This window comes from Salvelinus sp. IW2-2015, linkage group LG18 (genome assembly GCF_002910315.2).
Source record: "Salvelinus sp. IW2-2015 linkage group LG18, ASM291031v2, whole genome shotgun sequence".
Classification (NCBI taxonomy): Eukaryota; Metazoa; Chordata; class Actinopteri; order Salmoniformes; family Salmonidae; genus Salvelinus; species Salvelinus sp. IW2-2015.
The window spans coordinates 27,039,405-27,049,330 of NC_036858.1; the positions used below are offsets into that span (position 1 = coordinate 27,039,405).

At 41.8% G+C, this 9,926-nt stretch overlaps 1 protein-coding gene across 1 annotated transcript in view; it reads right to left on the bottom strand.

Annotated features, from left to right (window-relative positions):
* The window catches only part of LOC111978221 (sorbin and SH3 domain-containing protein 1), a 65,909-nt gene extending 56,218 nt beyond the window's left edge, over positions 1–9,691 (bottom strand). The window contains 1 exon segment of the mRNA XM_070448406.1: positions 9,490–9,691. The gene's annotated coding sequence lies outside the window, so the exon portion shown is untranslated.
* Positions 9,692–9,926: the final 235 nt, after the last annotated feature.

Consider the following 9,926-nt stretch of genomic DNA (forward strand, 5'->3'; position numbering starts at 1 on the left):
CCACCCGCCTCTTGAGGATTGACCACAAGTTCTCAATGGGATTAAGGTCTGGGGAGTTTCCTGGCCATGGACCCAAAATATCGATGTTTTCTTCCCCGAGCCACTTCGTTATCACTTTTGCCTTATGGCAAGGTGCTCCATCATGCTGGAAAAGGCATTGATCATCACCAAAATGTTCCTGGATGGTTGGGAGAAGTTGCTCTCGGAGGATGTGTTTGTACCATTCTTTATTCATGTGTTCTTAGGCAAAATTGTGAGTGAGCCCACTCCCTTGGCTGAGAAGCAACCCCACACATGAATGGTCTCAGTATGCTTTACTGCTGGCATGACACCGGACTGATGGTAGCGCTCACCTTGTCTTCTCCGGACAAGCTTTTTTCAGGATGCCCCAAACAATCGGAAAAGGGATTCATCAGAGAAAATGACTTTACCCCAGTCCTCAGCAGTCCAATCCCTGTACCTTTTGAAGAATATCAGTCTGTCCCTGATGTTTTTCCTGGAGAGAAGTGGCTTCTTTGCTGCCCTTCCTGACAACAGGCCATCCTCAAAGTCTTCGCCTCACTGTGCGTGCAGATAACCTCACACCTGCCTGCTGCCATTCCTGAGCAAGCTTTGTACTGGTGGTGCCCCGATCCCGCAGCTGAATCAACTTTAGGAGACAGTCCTGGTGCTTGCTGGACTTTCTTGGGCGCCCTGACGCCTTCTTCACAACGATGAACCACTCTCCTTGAAGTTCTTGATGATCCGATAAATGGTTGATTTAGGTGCAATCTTACTGGCAGCAATATCCTTGCCTGTGAAGCCCTTTTTGTGCAAAGCAATGATGACGGCATGTGTTTCCTTGCAGGTAACCATGGTTGACAGAGGAAGAACAATGATTCCAAGCACCACCCTCCTTTTGAAGCTTCCAGTCTGTTATTCAAACTCAATCAGCATGACAGAGTGATCTCCAGCCTTGTCCTCGTCAACGCTCACACTTGTGTTAACGAGAGAATAACTGACATGATGTCAGCTTTGCAATTAATTGCAATTCATCTGATCACTCTTCATAACATTCTGGAGTATATGCAAATTGCCATCATACAAACTGAGGCAGCAGAATTTGTGAAAATGTATATTTGTGTCAATCTCAAAACTTTTGGCCACGACTGTATATGCATTTTTTACTTGAAAACAGATATGCTAGTTCTAGGTCCCAAGAAACAATGAGAAACTGACAATCAATCTTGATGCTTGTACAGTGATCTCAAATAAAACTTTGAAGGACCTCTAGAACCTGATCTCTTTTTTGGCAAACATAAACAATATTTCAACAGCAGCCTTTTTCCATCTTCGTTAACATTGCAAAAACCTGAAACTGTTTGTAAGCCAAAGAACCCTTATTTGGCACTATATACAGTGGGGCAAAAAAGTATTTAGTCAGCCACCAATTGTGCAAGTTCTCCCACTTAAAAAGATGAGAGAGGCCTGTAATTTTCATCATAGGTACACTTCAACTATGACAGACAAAATGAGAAAAAAAATCATGAAAATCACATTGTAGGATTTTTTATGAATTTATTAGCAAATTATGGTGGAAAATAAGTATTTGGTCACCTACAAACAAGCAAGATTTCTGGCTCTCACAGACCTGTAACTTCTTGTTTAAGAGGCTCCTCTGTCCTCCACTCGTTTCCTGTATTAATGGCACCTGTTTGAACTTGTTATCAGTATAAAAGACACCTGTCCACAACCTCAAACAGTCACACTCCAAACTCCACTATGGCCAAGACCAAAGAGCTGTCAAGGACACCCAGAAACAAAATTGTAGACCTGCACCAGGCTGGGAAGACTGAATCTGCAATAGGTAAGCAGCTTGGTTTGAAGAAATCAACTGTGGGAGCAATTATTAGGAAATGGAAGACATACAAGACCACTGATAATCTCCTCGATCGTGGGGCTCCACGCAAGATCTCACCCCGTGGGGTCAAAATGATCACAAGAACGGTGAGCAAAAATCCAGAACCACACGGGGGACCTAGTGAATGACCTGCAGAGAGCTGGGAACAAAGTAACAAAGCCTACCATCAGTAACACACTACGCCGCAGGGACTCAAATCCTGCAGTGCCAGACGTGTCCCCCTGCTTAAGCCAGTACATGTCCAGGCCCGTCTGATGTTTGCTAGAGAGCATTTGGATGACCAGAAGAAGATTGGGAGAATGTCATTATGGTGAGATGAACCAAAATAGAACTTTTTGGTAAAAACTTAACTCGTCGTGTTTGGAGGACAACGAATGCTGAGTGCATCCAAAGAACACCATACCTACTGTGAAGCATGGGGGTGGAAACATCATGCTTTGGGGCTGTTTTTCTGCAAAGGGACCAGGACGACTGATCTGTGTAAAGGAAAGAATGAATGGGGCCATGTATCGTGAGATTTTGAGTGAAAACCTCCTTCAATCAGCAAGGCATTGAAGATGAAACGTGGCTGGGTCCTTCAGCATGACAATGATCCCAAACACACCGCCCGGGCAACGAAGAGTGCTTCGTAAGAAGCATTTCAAGGTCCTGGAGTGGCCTAGCCAGTCTCCAGATCTCAACCCATAGAAAATCTTTGGAGGGAGTTGAAAGTCCGTGTTGCCCAGCAACAGCCCAAAACATCACTGCTCTAGAGAAATCTGCATGGAGGAATGGGCCAAAATACCAGCAACAGTGTGTGAAAACCTTGTGAAGACTTACAGAAAACGTTTGACCTCTGTCATTGCCAACAAAGGGTATATTAACAAAGTATTGAGATAAACTTTTGTTATTGACCAAATACTTATTTTCCACCATAATTTGCAAATAAATTCATTAAAAATCCTACAATGTGATTTTCTGGATTTTCTTTTCTCACTTTGTCTGTCATAGTTGAAGTGTACCTATGATGAAAATTACAGGCCTCTCATCTTTTTAAGTGGGAGAACTTGCACAATTGGTGGCTGACTAAATACTTTTTTGCCCCACTGTATATATAAAAAAGTGTGTAGAAAGAGAGGAGAGGGAGAACAGGACATATGTTAATCTGAGCTGCATCAGTGGAGCATGCAGGAACACGGCCACATAAAAAGAGGCAGTGAAACACTTCCAGGTTGTCCTCCAATGTACATCGCCAAGAGGACTGATTTAAGAGGCACTCAGAACACTCCCATTTATATTGTCCACTGCAGAAAAGGTTGGAATTGAGTTAAACATTTGCTCTCTTTCTCCCTCTCGCTTGCTCACATGCTTGCATGCGAACCCACGCGCACTGTACACAAACACACACAGACACACACACACAGTTGGGGTTCGATGACATACTCCTGAAATTAGGGTAAGTGTTTTAAAACACTGAATCATAAATCTCCCTTGCAGACAAAAGAGAAGACGTGAGGGCTAACAGTGTACACTACGCTAGGTAAACACATCAGTGCAGAGATCGCTTTAGTCCTTATTAGGAAGAGGGATGCCTCCGAACAGAGAACGTCAGTAGTCCGCTCAGAGAGAGAGAGAGAGAGAGAGAGAGAGCGAGAGAGAGAGATAGAGATAGGTATGATGGTAGGGAGAGAGAAAGAGAGTGACACAGCAAGAGAGAGAAATAGAGAAAGATTTGTAGGGAGAGAGACAGAGAGAGAGTGAGAGTAGAGTGAGAGTGAGAGAGAGAGAAATACAGAGACAGGTCTAAGCGCATCTGTGCAGGGACAGCCAGCAGTGCTCGGGCCAAGATACACAGGAGACTGAGATAAGCTGTATTCAAGTAAACCTCCAGTACTGAGAATCTCTACTTAAATGTACATTCTCTCGATCTGGACAATTTGAAATGATTTTAGAGCCTATTTAACTTCAACAAATACAGGTACATTTGCCTCAGTGACATGCGCACTGAAGAACAAATAGTATACTAAATTGAGCATACTAAATTGAGAAACTCAAAACCCAATTTCCAACCAAATTCATTTTGGCCGTGTGTTTAGATGATAAAAGATAGTGCTCTGCTTTCAGATATCTAATGAGAAGTCTGATATAGGTCATTAGCTTAAGAGGCCATGAGGTGGCTTCCTGACAACTGTTTCCCGCCACTCTGTGACATCAGCAAGACCTCTGGACATTGGTCATTCATTAGCTAAACAGGGGGAGGGGGTTGAGTTGGGAGAAAGAGGCTGAAACCTGACAACAGACGAATTGACAAGAATGAATGACAGCGACAGTGCATGGATATTTCTGCTGAAGATATGATGAATCCACTGCCATTCTATAATGAGGTAACTTTCATTGCGGTATGTAATTCCCTGCACCAAAGGGACTTCATCACCAATTACTAACATTTTATTTTTATTTTATCCAACTCCTACCGCCTCTTGCAGGTAGCCTAGCGGGTAGGAGCGTTGGGCCAGTAACCAAAAAGTTGCTAGATCAAATCCCCAAGCTGACAAGGTTAAAATCTATTGTTCTGCACCTGAGCAAGGCAGTTTAACCCACTGTTCCCCAGACTAGGTGTCACGCCCTGGCCTTAGTATTCTTTGTTTTCTTTATTATTTTAGTTAGGTCAGGGTGTGACATGGGGAATGTTTGGGTTTTATCGGTTTTGGGTGGTTATATGGTAAAGGGGGTGTTGGGTGTAGTGTATGGGTTTGTGTTGAGTGTATGTGTCTAGCTGTGTCTATGTTGGTGTAGTTGTCTAGGAGAGTCTATGGTTGCCTGAATGGGTTCKCAATTAGAGACAGCTGATTTCTGTTGTCTCTGATTGGGAGCCATATTTAGGGTAGCCATAGGCTTTCGTTTGATGTGGGTAATTGTCTATGTCTGAACGTTTGTAGCCTGTATGTGCACTACGTTTATTAGCTTCACGGTCGGTCGTTTGTTTGTTTTGTTAGTTTTTGTAAGAGTGTTTTGTTTTCGGTTCTCCTTCTTCTTAATAAAAAGAAGATGGCTTATTTTCCTACTGCTGCGTTTTGGTCCGTCAATCCTCCACACGATCGTGACACTAGGTATCCCTCTTTCCCTTTCCTCTTGAGAGAGAATGAACACAGAGCTCTGTTTATTAAAAAAAAAACAATTTAGGAAGTCACTAAGTATGGGCAGATTTTTTTTAAATACAGTACCAGTCAAAAGTTTGGACACCTACTCATTCAAGGGTTTTTCTTAGTTTTTAACAGTAAAGACATCACAATTATGAAATAACACATATGGAATCATGTAGTAACCAAAAAAAGTGTTACATTTGAGATTCTTCAAAGTTGCCACCCTTTGCCTTGATGACAGCGTTGCACACTCTTGGCATTCTCTCAACCAGCTTCACCTGGAATGCTTGAATGAGCCTTGAAGGACAGCCTTGAAGGAGTTCCCACATATGCTGAGCACTTGTTGGCTGCTTTTCCTTCACTCTGCAGTCCAATTCATCCCAAACCATCTCAATTGGGTTGAGGTCGGGTGATTGTGGAGGCCAGGTCATCTGATGCAACACAAACATCTGGGGCCGTATTCACAAACTCTCAATGGCAGTGCAGTCCATAGAATCTTAGTCATTATTATTATTATTATTCATTATTATGCACTCCTTCTCTGAAACGCTTTGCTTTATAACATGCATTATGACATCGCATAAATCCATGGCAGCAGATTGACTGATTGCATTATGGGTAATGTAGTCATTATACTGTTTCCAAATTGGCCTACAAATGCATACATCATATGCATTGTGACAGCACTGTTAACTGTAGCAACAGGCATTCTACGGTATTTTTGCCTAAAATGAAGGAAATCGAAGCAAAATTGCAGGAGTAGACCCTATCACAAGTTTGTGGCTTATGGTATTATAATTTAGCAGTGCTGTAAAGTACTTAAGTACTACTTAAGTAGTTTTTGGGGTATCTGTACTTTACTTTACTATTTATATTTTGGACAACTTTTACTTTTACTCCACTACATTCCTGAAGAAAATAATGTACTTTTTACTCTACACATTTTCCCTGACACCCAAAATTACTCGTTACATATTGAATGCTTAGCAGGACAGGAAAATGTTACAATTCACGCACTTATCAAGAGAACATCCCTGGTCATCCCTACTGCCTCTGATCTGGCGGACTCACTAAAATGCTTTGTTTGTAAATTATGTCTGAGTGTTGGAGGGTGCCCCTGGCTATCCGTAACTTAAAAAAACAAGAACAATGTGTCATTTGGTTTGCTTAATATAAGGAATTTGAAATCATTTATACTTTTACTTTTGATACTTAAAGTATATTTTTGCAATTACATTTACTTTTGATATTTAAAGTGGAACTAACATTTTATCTACTTTGCAAATCTGAAACAAACAGACAGTCATATCAGTAAAAAATGTCAAATTCCCAGTTTATGCTACAAAACCAACTTTGAGGTTTAAAAAATAGGTTATATTTGACTTAAAATTCCATGACGTACAGTAAGGCATTGTTGGCAGAAGAGATGGATGCAGTTCAATGCATGATTAATATAATTCACAAATAGATTTCTTGGTAGTCCAAAAAATATTGCTATGAGGTTGTAAATCAACCTGGCCTGGTACATTGTTTGCTGCCTTCACCCATTCGGGATGCACTATTTCAGTTTCAATGACTCAATATTTTGGACAAACAGATGAATGTAACTAAGGCTGGGAATGTCAATAGAATCAATCTAGCAAGGCCAATGATCCCAAGTCAGTCATAATGTGGCTAATAGGCTAGCATGTCTATTTCTGTAGCTCTTATTTAGAAAGTTAAAAACACAGAGCCTACCATTAGCTGGCTAGCTGCTGGGAGGATGTTATGTCATTAGAGGAGTGGGTGAGTGACCAACTTTTTCCCCTCATATTGTTTTTTTGTATGGCTACAGCTAGATGCAGGTGTCATTTGGTTACTAAGCAAAAAAATGGAATCGGTTTGCAAGCTAGCTGAACGACTGTTAACCAATTAGCATATCGCTTGCGTTTGTAAATTGACTCTGGCTATCTACTCTGATTTCAGAGCACTCTCATCTGAGTGTGCCAGAGCGCAGAATAACTGATGAATTTACTAACGTACAACACCCACCAAATATGACCGGTGTCAGAGAAAAAAAAGGAACAGTTAGTCACGAAAGCTCGAGAGAACAAGTAAACAGTTGCTACTGCCTGTAAACACACATTCTAGTTCAACGTGAATGATGGCAGGCCCATGTGGCAAATGGCTTACTTGCATGAAGGCCTACTGTAGCTCTGATTGGCTATGGCGCACCGGTATGTCTAGACTCCGGTCCTGGACGAGAAAGATGTGCTTATTAGGTTTTATTTGCTGCAGTGTCTATTAATTGTCTATACGCACGGCCGCTTTCCCACTCTATAGTGCTATAGAATTTTCACAAATGCCTTACTATACGTCATTGACAAACATCCTAAGGATTTATGAAAACATGAAAATTACCATATCTAAGTGCTCGCATGTCAGAAAATGTACAAAAAAGTGTCATATTCTTCCTCAAGTAGTATTTTACTGGGTGACTTTCACTTTTACTTGAGAATTTCCTATTAAGATATCTTTACTTTTACTCAAGTAAGACAATTGGGTACTTTTTCCACCACTATCATTTTGATTACATATTTACATTACATTACTTGTGTTAAACAATTTCAGTCCCTACAGGAGTTTGCTGAAATTTGTTGTGATATTTGCGGCAATTCTGTCATTTTACATGGCAATATGCAGATGATTTTGTCCAATTTGTCCCGAAAATGTGCTGATGAGGGAAAAGGTTTGTTAAAGTATCACTTGATTTGTGTCATGCCCTGATCTGGTTCACCTGTCCTTGTGCTTGTCTCCATCCCCTCCAGATGTCGCTCATCATCCCCGGTGTATTTATCCCTGTGTTTTCTGTCTCTTTGTGCCAGTTCATCTTGTTTGCCAAGTCAACCAGCGTTTATCTCCTAGCTTCTATTTTTCCCAGTCTCTGTTTTTCCTAGTCCTCCTGCTTTTGACCCTTGCCTGTCCTGACACCGAACCCGCCTTCCTGCCCAGACCTCGAGCCTGCCTAACGCCTTGTACTGTTTGGACTCGGACCTGGCTACTGAACCCCTGCCTGTCCTGACCTCGAGACTGTCTAATGCCATGTACTGTTTGGACTCTGACCTGGTTTATGAACTCTCGCCTGTACCCGACCTGCCTTTTGCCTACCCCTTGTGTTATAATAAATATCGGAGCTCAACCATCTGCCTCCTGTGTCTGCATATGGGTCTCGCCTTGTGCCCTTATAGATTGAACCATATTATGCAGTAAATGTGTCGTGAAATTGTGAGCCATCTTTCTGTACGGCGGTGATGGGTCAGTTTTGTGCGATAATATCACAATGACTTGACTGTTTTATGAGGAAATAGTGCAGTGATTGGGCATAATTTGAAAGCTCTCACATAATATGTGGGAGATTGTTGATTTTTCAAAACATAATTGCAATCGCAGAATCCTGGAGGGACTGCAAATTGACATTTACATTCCATATGTTTATACAGTGGGGTCTGAAGTTATTTACACTCTTGATAAATATGTGGGAAAATGACTGTATAGAAAAAAATATTTGAAAGTATGTGGACACCCCTTCATATTAGTGGATTCGACTATTTCAGCAACACCCATTGCTGACAGGTGTATGACATCGAGCACACAGCCATGCAATCTCCATAGACAAACATTGCCTGTAGAATGGCCCGTACTGAAGAGCTCAGTGACTTTCAACGTGGCACAGTCATAGGATGCCACCTTTCCAACAAGTCAGTTTGTCAAATTTCTGCCCTGCTAGAGCTGCCCCGGGCAACTGTAAGTGCTGTTATTGTGAAGTAGAAACATCTAGAAGCAACAACGGCTCAGCAGTGAAGTGGAAGGCCACACAAGTTGGCATGCCAGCAACAAATGCTGACACTACACATCCAAGTATAGTAACAGGGGCACAAGAAATAAGAAAACCCATCAAATCGAAGGAGACAACAACATTGCACTCCGGAGTTTTTTTAAAGATAGATTACTCTCCATAAATTGTGATTCAGGACTAACAGAGAAAGTCATATTCATTATACAGTAAATATTATCAGCAGAGGTTCCACAGCACAGACAGCTACCCTTCAGCAGAACCTTTTTCAAAACCAAGAATCATCTCAAAGCCGGAGCAATTGTGTAGATAGATAAGATGCTTGGAAGATGTCATGTGACAAACTCATCCCTATTATCATATTTAAGGAGCCCAACACAACTGCTTGTGGGGTATTTCTCATTTAAGAGGAGAACATTGTTTGCCAAAGGAGTACATTCCACTGTGTATATATACTTATGGTTATAGAAAAGACATACAGGAAAAACACATCTTCTGCATCACTTCAATTTTTCCATCACTAGATATGATATCACTTTAAGTACACACACTTTCCTTAAAACCCTCTCCTAAAAACAGGTATTTCCAAAAGACACAAAATTCTGCAAATACGTCACATTAAGATCACAGCTTACCAACAAGCTTCTTTGCAAACCAGATCAACCAGCCTTGAGTAGGAAGCTCTCTCAGACAGTCACAACAGCCTACAAGACTACAGACAGTCCCTCTTTAAGATCTCTCTCTCTCCTCAGTCTTCTGAGACTAACTGGGTGAGGTGATACGGACCGGCCCCTGCACCCTCTGCTTTAGGTGCCCAGTTCTGACCTTGAACCAGACCAACCAAGGGAGTCTGGGGGTCTGGTTGCTTTCAGCACAAGGCGTACCCAGATGGACCTGTCATCGCATGCCACCTGGGAATGTGGCACCCACTCAACAGCTGCAACAGATAATTTCAAAACATTTGGCTCCACATCCAAATCAAGTCCATGCAACATAGACTGGACATTACAAGATGTTTGGAATTAGATACTGGACAACCCTTGGGCTTGACTCACAAGCTCCCTTACTGATA